This window comes from Sapajus apella, unplaced genomic scaffold (assembly GCF_009761245.1).
Source record: "Sapajus apella isolate SASKATOON/1434 unplaced genomic scaffold, GSC_monkey_1.0 scaffold108, whole genome shotgun sequence".
Classification (NCBI taxonomy): Eukaryota; Metazoa; Chordata; class Mammalia; order Primates; family Cebidae; genus Sapajus; species Sapajus apella.
Genome location: NW_022437048.1, coordinates 3,220,376 through 3,230,532, shown reverse-complemented (window position 1 = coordinate 3,230,532; position 10,157 = coordinate 3,220,376).

The following is a 10,157-nucleotide window of genomic DNA, read 5'->3' as shown; positions in this document are numbered from 1 at the left end:
TGTATATATATATATATATATATACATATATATATGTATGTATATATATATAATCATATCTGTTTTACTTTTCAAAAGACAAATGAAACGTTTCAAGTCCAAACTGAGAAGATGGTATATCAAATTTTATGTTGTTCAAGTAAGGTAAGCACAATAGCCCGAGAGGGACACAGAATCAACATGTCCTTTATCTCCCCATTTCATACTCTACAGAGTGTTTTTTGCTTGGCATACATTTGAAGGGTCAAAACAAATTTGAATTTGGAGTGTTAAAGGCCCTAGAACTTCAAATGTGAAAGCATTTAAGATTTGTTAGAAATTTAGTAAATGGGCACCAAGAATTTCAGCTGATCATGAGCATCTAAAGAAGGTTAAATGAGTTTGTTTTTTATTTGAGGGCACAAAGTCAAAAAGCAAATCTTAAATCAGAAGATTATGTCTAAAATTTTTAAAATAATGAGTTAGATGAGAGCCATGTTCAGAATGTCTGATCTAGGATTAGCAAACCAGTAACCAATAGGACAAATATAGCCCAGAGTTGTATTTTTGACTCGTACACAAATTTAAAATTTTTATTAAATGTAAAATAAAACTTTACGTTAAAAAAGGGGAATTTTCAGATCTTGTTAAAAAATCAAAATATCCAAGAGGACTGTGCCCATATGGCCATATGTTAAAAATAGGCAAAATTGAGGTTACACAGCTCCAGCAGTCCCTAACATTCACACAATGTATGCATATGTATTTGCACCCAACCAGCTTCACTCTTTTATTTAACATTTCTGGCATCTATAAAAGTCAGAATTTATAGCTATTGTCTAGCAACCAAGATTTTTATCCAAATATTGCTGAGGAGTAGAGAATCTGAAATAGATATGGCAGAGGCAGAAATAAGTTCAAGTGGGCAGGCAGTCTACATCAAAAGAGTATATACTTTAAAAAATGCGTATGTGTGTGTGTATATATATACATACATCCATATGTGTGTGTGTGTGTGTGTGTGTGTGTGTGTTTGTGTGTGTATGTGTGTGTATTAAGGCATGTTGGAACACAGCCTCTGGTAGAAATGGATTTGTGGAGAGAAAAGAAAGTCAATGAGTAATGAAGGTATATGGTGTGTTATTTTGTTTGTTTTTGTTTGTTTTCTGTTTTTCACTGATTTTATGGGTTTTGTTTGTCACTAGGAAACAAATTCTAAACCCCGTTAGCATTAAATATTCAATAACTATTTGCCACCCATTATGTGTTCCCATTGTGCTAGGTAACAGGAAATAATACCCAGATTCTTTCCTTAATCAGCTTATAATAGAATTAATGAAATTCCATTTTAAAAGTATGAAGCCAGGTGCAGTGGCTCACTCACGTAATCCCAACACTTTGAAAGGCCAAGGCACAAAGATTGCTGGAGCCCAGGAGTTCAAAACCAAGACTTCAGGGCAACATATCGAGACTCTATCTCTACAAAAAATATAAACACCAGCCTGGGGTGGTGGTGTGTGCCTTTAGTCCCACCTACTTGGGAGGCCAATGAGGAAGGATTGCTTCAGCCTAGGAGGTAGAGACCACAGTAAGCTATCATTACACCACTGTTCTCCAACCTGGGTGACAGAGTGAGACCCTGTCTCAAAAATAAATAAATTAAAATAAATTAATTAATTTTAACCCATGTATTAATTATTCACCATGAGCAAGTAATGGTTCTAGGTTCTGTTGGGCATTGCAGAGTCTTTTTTCTATTATTATACTTTAAGTTCTGTGGTTCGTGTGCAGACTTGTTACATAGGTATACACATGCCATGGTGCTTTGCTGCATCCATGCCCCCCTGTCACCTACATTAGGTATTTCTCCTAATGTTATCCTTCTCCAATCCCTCCCACCCCCTGCTATCCCTCCCACAACCCCCTACCCCCAAACAGACCCCAATGTGTGATGTTCCACTCCCTGTGTCTATTTGTTCTTATTGTTCAACACCCACTTATGAGTGAGACCATGCGGTGTTTGGTTTTCTGTTCTTGTGTCAGGTTGCTGAGAATGATGGTTTCCAGCTTCATCCATGTCCCTAGAAAGGACATGAACTCATCCATTTTTATGGCTGCATAGCATTCCATGGGGTATATGTGCCACATTTTCTTTATCCAGTCTATCATTGATGGGCATTTGGGTTGGTTCCAGGTCTTTGCTATTGTAAACAGTGCTGCAATGAGCATACATGTGCATGTGTCTTTATAATAGAACTATTTATAATCGCTTGGGTATATACCCAGTAATGGGATTGCTGGGTTATATGGTATTTCTAGTTCCAGATCCTTGAGGAATCGCCACACTGTCTTCCACAATGGTTACACTAATTTACACTCCCACCAACAGTGTAAAAGCATTCCTATTTCTCCACATGCTCTCCAGCATCTTGTCTCCAGATTTTTAATGATGGACATTCTAACTGGCGTGAAATGGTATCTCAATGTGGTTTTGATTTGTATTTCTCTAATGACCAGTGATGATGATCATTTTTTCATATGCTTGTTGGCCTCATACATGTCTTCTTTTCAGAAGTGTCTGTTCATATCCTTTGCCCACTTTTTGATGGCGCTGTCTGTCTTTCTCTCGTAAATTTGTTTAAGTTCTTTGTAGATTCTGGATATTAGCCCTTTGTCAGATGGGTAGATTGCAAAATTTTTTCCGATTCTGTTGGTTCTCAGTTTACTCTAATGACTGTTCCTTTTGCTGTGCAGAAACTCTTAAGTTTAATTAGATCCCATTTGTCTATTTTGGCTTTTGTTGCTATTGCTTTTGGTATTTTAGTCATGATGTCCTTGCCTATGCCTATGTCCTGAATGATATTGCCTAGGTTTTCTTCTAGGGATTTTTTTATGGTGTTAGGCCTCATGTTTAAATCTTTAATCCATCTGGTGTTAATTTTTGTATAAGATGTAAGGAAGGGGTCCAGTTTCAGCTTTCTGCACATGGCTAGCCAGTTTTCCCAACACCATTTACTAAACAGGGAATCCTTCTTCCTCCATTGCTTGTTTTGGTCAGGTTTGTCAAAAATTGGATGGTGATAGATAGATTTTTGGCTTTAATTCCAAGGCCTCTGTTCTGTTCCATTGGTCTATATTTCTGTTTTGGTACCAGTACCATGCTGTTTTGATTACTGTAGTTTGAAGTCAGGTAGTAAGATGCCTCCAGCTTTTTTTTTTTTTTTTTTTTTTTTTTTTTTTGCTTAGGATTGTCTTGGCTGTGCAGGCTCTTTTTTGGTTCCATATGAAATTTAAGGTGGTTTTTTCCAGTTCTGTGAAGAAGGTCAATGGTAGCTTGAGGCGAATAGCATTTAATTTATAAATTACTTTGGGCAGTATGGCCATTTTCATGATATTGATTCTTCCTAGCCATGAGCACCGACTGTTTTTTCATCTGTTTGTGACCGCTCTTATTTCCTTGAGCAGTGGTTTTTAGTTCTCCTTGAAGAGGTCTTTCACGACCTTTGTTAGTTGTATTCCTAGGTATTTTATTCTCTTTGTAGCAATTGTGAATGGGAGTTCACTCATGATTCGTCTCTCTGTTTGTATATTACTGGTATATAGGAATGTTTGTTATTTTTGCACATTGATTTTGTATCTTGAGACTTTGCTGAAGTTACTTATCATCTTAAGGAGATATGGGACTGAGTCAATTGGATCTTCTAAATTTACAATCATATCGTCTGCAAATAGAGACAATTTGACTTCCTTTTTTCATAATTGAATACCCTTTATTTCTTTTTCTTGTCTGATTGCTCTGGCTAGAACTACCAATACTATGTTGAATAGGAGTGGTTAGAGAGGGCACCCTTGTCTAGTGCCAGTTTTCAGTGGGAATGCTTCAAGGTTTTGCCCATTCAGTATGATATTGAATGAGTTTGTCATAAATAGTTTTATTATTTTATTATTTAAAACATAAATGTTTTATTATTTTGAGATACACTCCTTTGATACCTAGTTTATTGAGAGTTTTTAGCATAAAGGGCTGTTGAATTTTGTCAGAGGACTTCTCTGCATCTATTGAGATAATCATGTGGTTTTTGTCTTTGGTTCTGTTTATGGATAGATTAAATTTATAGATTTGCACACAACCAGCCTTGCATCCTTGAGATGAACCGACTCGATCGTGTTGCATAAGCTTTTTGATGTACTGTCAGATTCAATTTGCCAGTATTTTATTGAAGATTTTGCATCAATGCTCATCATGGATATTGGCATGAAATTTTGTTTTTTAGTTGTGTCACTGCCAGGTTTTGGTATTGGGATGATGTTGGTCTCATAAAATGAGTTAGGGAAGATTCCCTCTTTTTGTATTGTTTGGAATAGTTTCCAAAGAAATGATACCAGCTTCTCTTTGTACCTCTGGTAGAATATGACTGTCAGCCCATCTGGTCCTGGACTTTTTTTAGTTGGTAGGCTATTAATTGCTGCCTCAACTTCAGACCTTGTTATTGGTCTATTCAAGAATTCAACTTCTTTCTTGTTTAGTCTTGGGAGGATGTAAGTGTCCAGGAATTTATCCATTTCTTCTAGATTTACTGGTTTATGTACATAGAGGTGTTTGTAGTAATCTCTGATGGTAGTTTGTTTTTCTGTGGAATTGGTGGTGATATCCCCTATATCATTTTTTATTGCATCTATTTGATTTGTCTCTCTTTTCTTTTTTGTTAGTCTGGCTAGTGGTTTATCTATTTTGTTGATCGTTTCAAAAAACCAGCACCTGGATTTATTAATTTTTTGAAGGGTTTTTTGTGACTCTATCTCTTTCAGTTCTGCTCTGATCATATTTATTGTCTTCTGCTAGCTTTTGAATTTATTTGATCTTGCTCCTCTAGTTCTTTTAATAGTGATGATAGGGTGTTGATTTTAGACCTTTCCTCACTTCTCATTTGGGCAGTTAGTGCTATAAATTTCCCTCTAGACGCTGCTTTGAATGTGTCCCAGAGATTCTAGTATGTTGTGTCTTCATTCTCATTGGTTTCAAACAACATCTTTATTTCTGCCTTCATTTCATTTTTTATCCAGTAGTCATTCAGGAGCAGCTTATTCAGTTTCCATGTAGTTGTGCAGTTTTGAGTGAGTTTCTTAATCCTGAGTTCTAATTTGATTGTACTGTAGTCTGAGAGACTGATTGTTATGACTTCCATTCTTTTGCATTTACTAAGTGATTTACTTCCAATTATGTGGTTAATTTTAGAGTAAGTGAAATGTGGTGCTGAGAAGAATGTATATTATGTGGATTTGGGGTGGGGATTTCTGTAAATGGATATTAGGTCCACTTGGTCCAGATCTGATTTCAAGTCCTGGATATCCTTGTTAATTTTCTGTCTCGTTGATCTGTCTAATATTGACAGTGGAGTGTTTAAGTCTCCCACTATTACTGTGTGGGAGTCTGAGTCTCTTTGTATGTCATTAAGAACTTGCTTTATGTATCTGAGTATTCCTGTATTGGGTGCATATACATTTAGGATAGTTGCCTCTTGTTGCATTGCTCCCTTTACCATTATGTAATGCCCTTCTTTGTCTCTTTTGATCTTTGCTGGTTTAAAGTCTGTTTTATCAGAGACTAGGATTGCAACTCCTGCTTTTTTTGCTCTCCATTTTCTTGGTAAATATTTCTCTATCCCTTATTTTGAGTCTACATGTGTTTTTGGATGTGAGATGGATCTCCTGAATACAGCACATGGATGGGTCTTGACTTTTTATCTGATTTGCCAGTCTGTGTCTCCTGATTGGGGCATTTCGCCCATTTACATTTAAGATTAATATTGTTATGTGTGAATTTGATCCTGCCATTTTGATACTAGCTGGTTGTTTTGCCTGTTCATTGATGTAGTTTTTTTCATTGTGTCAATGGCATTTACCATTTGGTATGTTTTGACAGTGGCTGGTACTGGTTGTTCCTTTTTATGTTTAGTGCTTCCTTCAGGAGCTCTTGTAAGGTAGGCCTGGTGATGATGAAATCTCTCAGCAATTGCTTGTTCATAAAGGATTTAATTTCTCCTTCACTTATGAAGCTTAATTTAGCTGCATATGAAAATCTGGATTGAAAGTCTTTTTCTTTAAGGATGTTTAATATTGTCCCCTAGGCTCTTCTGGCTTGTAGGGTTTCTGCCAAGAGATCTTCTGTGAGTCTGATGGCTTCCCTTTGTGGTTAACTTGACATTTCTCTCTGGCTGCCCTTAGCATTTTTTCCTTCATTGCAACCCTAGTGTATCTGACAATTATGCACCTTGGGGTTGCTCTTCTTGAGGAATATCTTTGTGGTGTTCTCTGTATTTCCTGGATTTGAATGTTGTCCTGCCTTGCTAAGTTGGAGAAATTCTCCTGGATAATATCCTGAAGAGTGTTTTCCAACTTGGTTTCATTCTCCCTGTCACATTCAGGTACACTGATCAAATGTAGATTAGGTTTTTCACATAATCCCATATTTCTAGGTGGCTTTGTTTATTTCTTTTCACTCTTTTTTATGATGCATAAATACATTTATATTAATAAATAATTTGGGGGCAGCATTTGGAGATTTTCAAAATATCATCAATATTCATTATCTATAACATGCTTACAATCTATAATAATGTTTACAGAAACCCAGTAAACAAGATTATCATCCCAATTTCAGAAATAAGGAAACTTAGATATAGCAATACAGCTTGCTGTAGTCAAGGAGTTGGTAAATGGTAAATCTAGAATACAAGCTAGGTTCTCCTGAATCTAAATCACACATGCTTTACACTGTTCCACTACATCCATACAGTGCCATTTCTGCTCCTTTGGGCAGGTATGGGATAGCTACTAGGAACTTCTTTAACAAAGGACAGAATAACTCCACTAAGAGTGACAGAGGCTCAGTAATAAAAGCATAATTTATTTACGTGTTTATGATCTGCAGCCAAGCCAAAGGGAAAGTGATAATACATGCTGTGCTTAAGTTCAAATTATGCTACAAAAATAATGCAGCAAAATTTTGAAATAGGATCAAAACTAGTTCATAACAGAAGCAAAAGGGTGAAACTGGGTCTTTATGTATAGATCCACCCTCATTTAAATTTTCAGGCAAGCCTTCTTATGTATGGTATAGAATGATTTTCATCTTTTATTTTGAATATGATGTTTCATTACACAAATGAAAACAACATTCTTCTTTTTAAACACCATTTTACATGCAATGATAGTTATTTTTAACCACTATTAAAGTAATCATGGGCCTAAATAACATTTCTTTGCAAAACAAGGCATCCTTGAGCTCTTACAACTTACTCTGTGGGTGATGATTCCTCCCTCAGTTCTTCTGGAGGTCTCAAGAAGCTAGACACCTACATTCCAGAATTGTTGGAGCCCTTTCAACAACAAACTTACTTCTTGATATTTGCACATCACATAACAAAGCACTAGTGTCCAGATTACATATAAAGAACTCTTAAAACAGTGAAAACGCCAAACCATCCAGTTAGAAAATAGGAAAAAGATGTGAAGGGACATTAGACCAAAAAGGATCTACAGATAGCAAATAAGCGTATGAACAGATGTTAAACATCATTAGCAATTAGAGAAATTCACCTTAAAATGATAATGAGATATCATTACACAGTTATTCAAATGGCAAATATTTTAAAATGATGACAAAACAAAGTTTCGAATTACTCATACAATATTTGTGGGAATGTAAATGGTACAGCCACCCTGGAAAACACTTTAGCAGTTGTTTTAAAAACTAAACATGCAATTACCATAAAACTCAGCGATTGTGCTCCTGGGGATTATCCCAGAGAAATAATGACTTATGTTCACACAAAAACTTATATATGGCTGTCAGCTTTATTCTTACTAGGCAAAAACTGAAACCAAGCTAAATATCTTTGAACAAGTAAGTGGTTAAACAAATTCTTAAACATACACAACACAATTCTAGCAATAAAAAGAAATAAACTACTGACATTTGTAACAACTTAATGAATGTCCAGAGAATTCTGCTGTGTGAAAGAAGCCAATCCAAAAAGTTACAACTGCATGATTTCATTAATATAAATATATTGTATTCTCTAAATGCAAAAATTAGAGAAAGGGAGAACAGATTAGTGGTTGTCAGGGATTAAGGAGGAGAAGAGAGGGGAGGAAGCAGGTGTGGGTACAAAAAGACAATAGGATGAATCATTGCGGTGATGGAAATATTCTATATTTTGACTATACCAATGTCAATATCCTGGTTATGACATTATACTACAGTTTTGAAGATACTTTTGAGGAAAATTGGGTAAATAGTACATAAATATTATTAATTACAACTACATGTGAATGTAAAATTATCTCATAACAAAATACTGATTTTTTAAAAAATTACATTATAAAAAATACACAGATGTATTTCTTGAGATTAGATCTTAGAAGTCATGTTGAGTCAGCTACTTATCTCTCGTGTTCTTAGATGTCTGAGTTGCTGTCATAAAAATTATTAAAGTGACTCTTTTAAATACAAAGAAGCCGGGCGCGGTGGCTCACGCCTGTAATCCCAGCACTTTGGGAGGCCGAGGCGGGTGGATCACGAGGTCAAGAGATCGAGACCATCCTGGTCAACATGGTGAAACCCCGTCTCTACTAAAAATACAAAAAATTAGCTGGGCATGGTGGCGCGTGCCTGTAATCCCAGCTACTCAGGAGGCTGAGGCAGGAGAATTGCCTGAACCCAGGAGGCGGAGGTTGTGGTGAGCCGAGATCACGCCACTGCACTCGAGCCTGGGTAACAAGAGCGAAACTCCGTCTCAAAAAAAAAAAAAAAAAAAAAAAATACAAAGAAACTCACACATAGTGTAAATTTTTTAAATTATCGTTGAGAAGTCTGGAAATCGTTTTGTGACTCTGGAAAATTAGCATTATGGGGTTACTCCTACAAAATATAATATTTTATCTGATGAATTATTTCTTTCCTACTTTTCTTAATGAAATATACAATAAATAGCTGAAAGTACCATATACTAAATGCCAATTTTAACTTTTTTAAAATAGTGATTTATTGTTGGGAAAAAATTTTAAAATAGTGATTTATTGTTGGGATTTATTGCAGAGGAGAAAGGGCTTACAGAGTGCCTACATAAATTGGTTATGAGTAACATATAAACAAGAAACAACAAACTGCGGAAGGCCACAGGAGGCCTCCGAGGAGGAAGGCCTCTTCATGCCTCATGTTCCAGTGCAGGGTGACCTTGGCTATGTTACATAAACATTGTGCTTAAGGATGTAAAACCCCTTCGTAGCACTATGACATAGACAGACTTGTAGGCTCCTTGTAAGATCTGTGTTCCACCAGCTGTACATAGATAATAAGCTAAAGATAACCACATGTTCTTGTTTTGTGAAACTCCCAAACTGCCACTGTTATTAATCCTTAGAATAACACACCAGTTCTGCCTCACTGATTCACTTCTGGCTCACTGATTCACTCCACCAGTACTCCATCCCTACCCTATATATCAAAGTGATTGTAATCAATAAATAGTGTGGATGATCAGAGCTTGGGGCCTTCACTGTTTCCCCCAGAGTAATAAAGTGATGGCCCCCGGTCCCACTTTTTCTCTTAATCTGTCTTTCTCTCATTCCTTTATCTCCACCGAACTTAGGGTACCCATGGGTGAGGTAGGGCTTGCTCCCTACATTCTGGTACCCAGTGTGGAGCTCATGTATCCCTATATTCTGGTGCACCAACATGTGGGGCTTATGAATTCCCTACAATTTATGTTTCTGTTAAACTATGTATCCATGAGATTTTATTTTATTTTTTATTTTATTTTATTTATTTTTTATTTTTTTGAGACAGGGTCTTGCTCTGTTGCTCAGGCTGGAGTGCAGTGGTACAATCTTGGGTCACTGCAACCTTTGCCTCCTGGGTTCAAGCTATTCTCCTGCCTCAGCCTACTGAGTAGCTGGGATTACAGTTGCATGCCATTAGGCCTGGCCAATTTTTGTATTTTTAGTAGAGGCAGGGCTTCACCACATTGGCTGGGCTAGTCTCAAATTCCTGACCTCAAGTGATCCACCGCCTTGGCCTCCCAAAGTCCTGGGATTGTTGCAGGCATTACAGTTACAAATTCCATATTAAATAATAATAAATTTCAGAAGGAAAAAGTTAATTCATTAAGAATGAA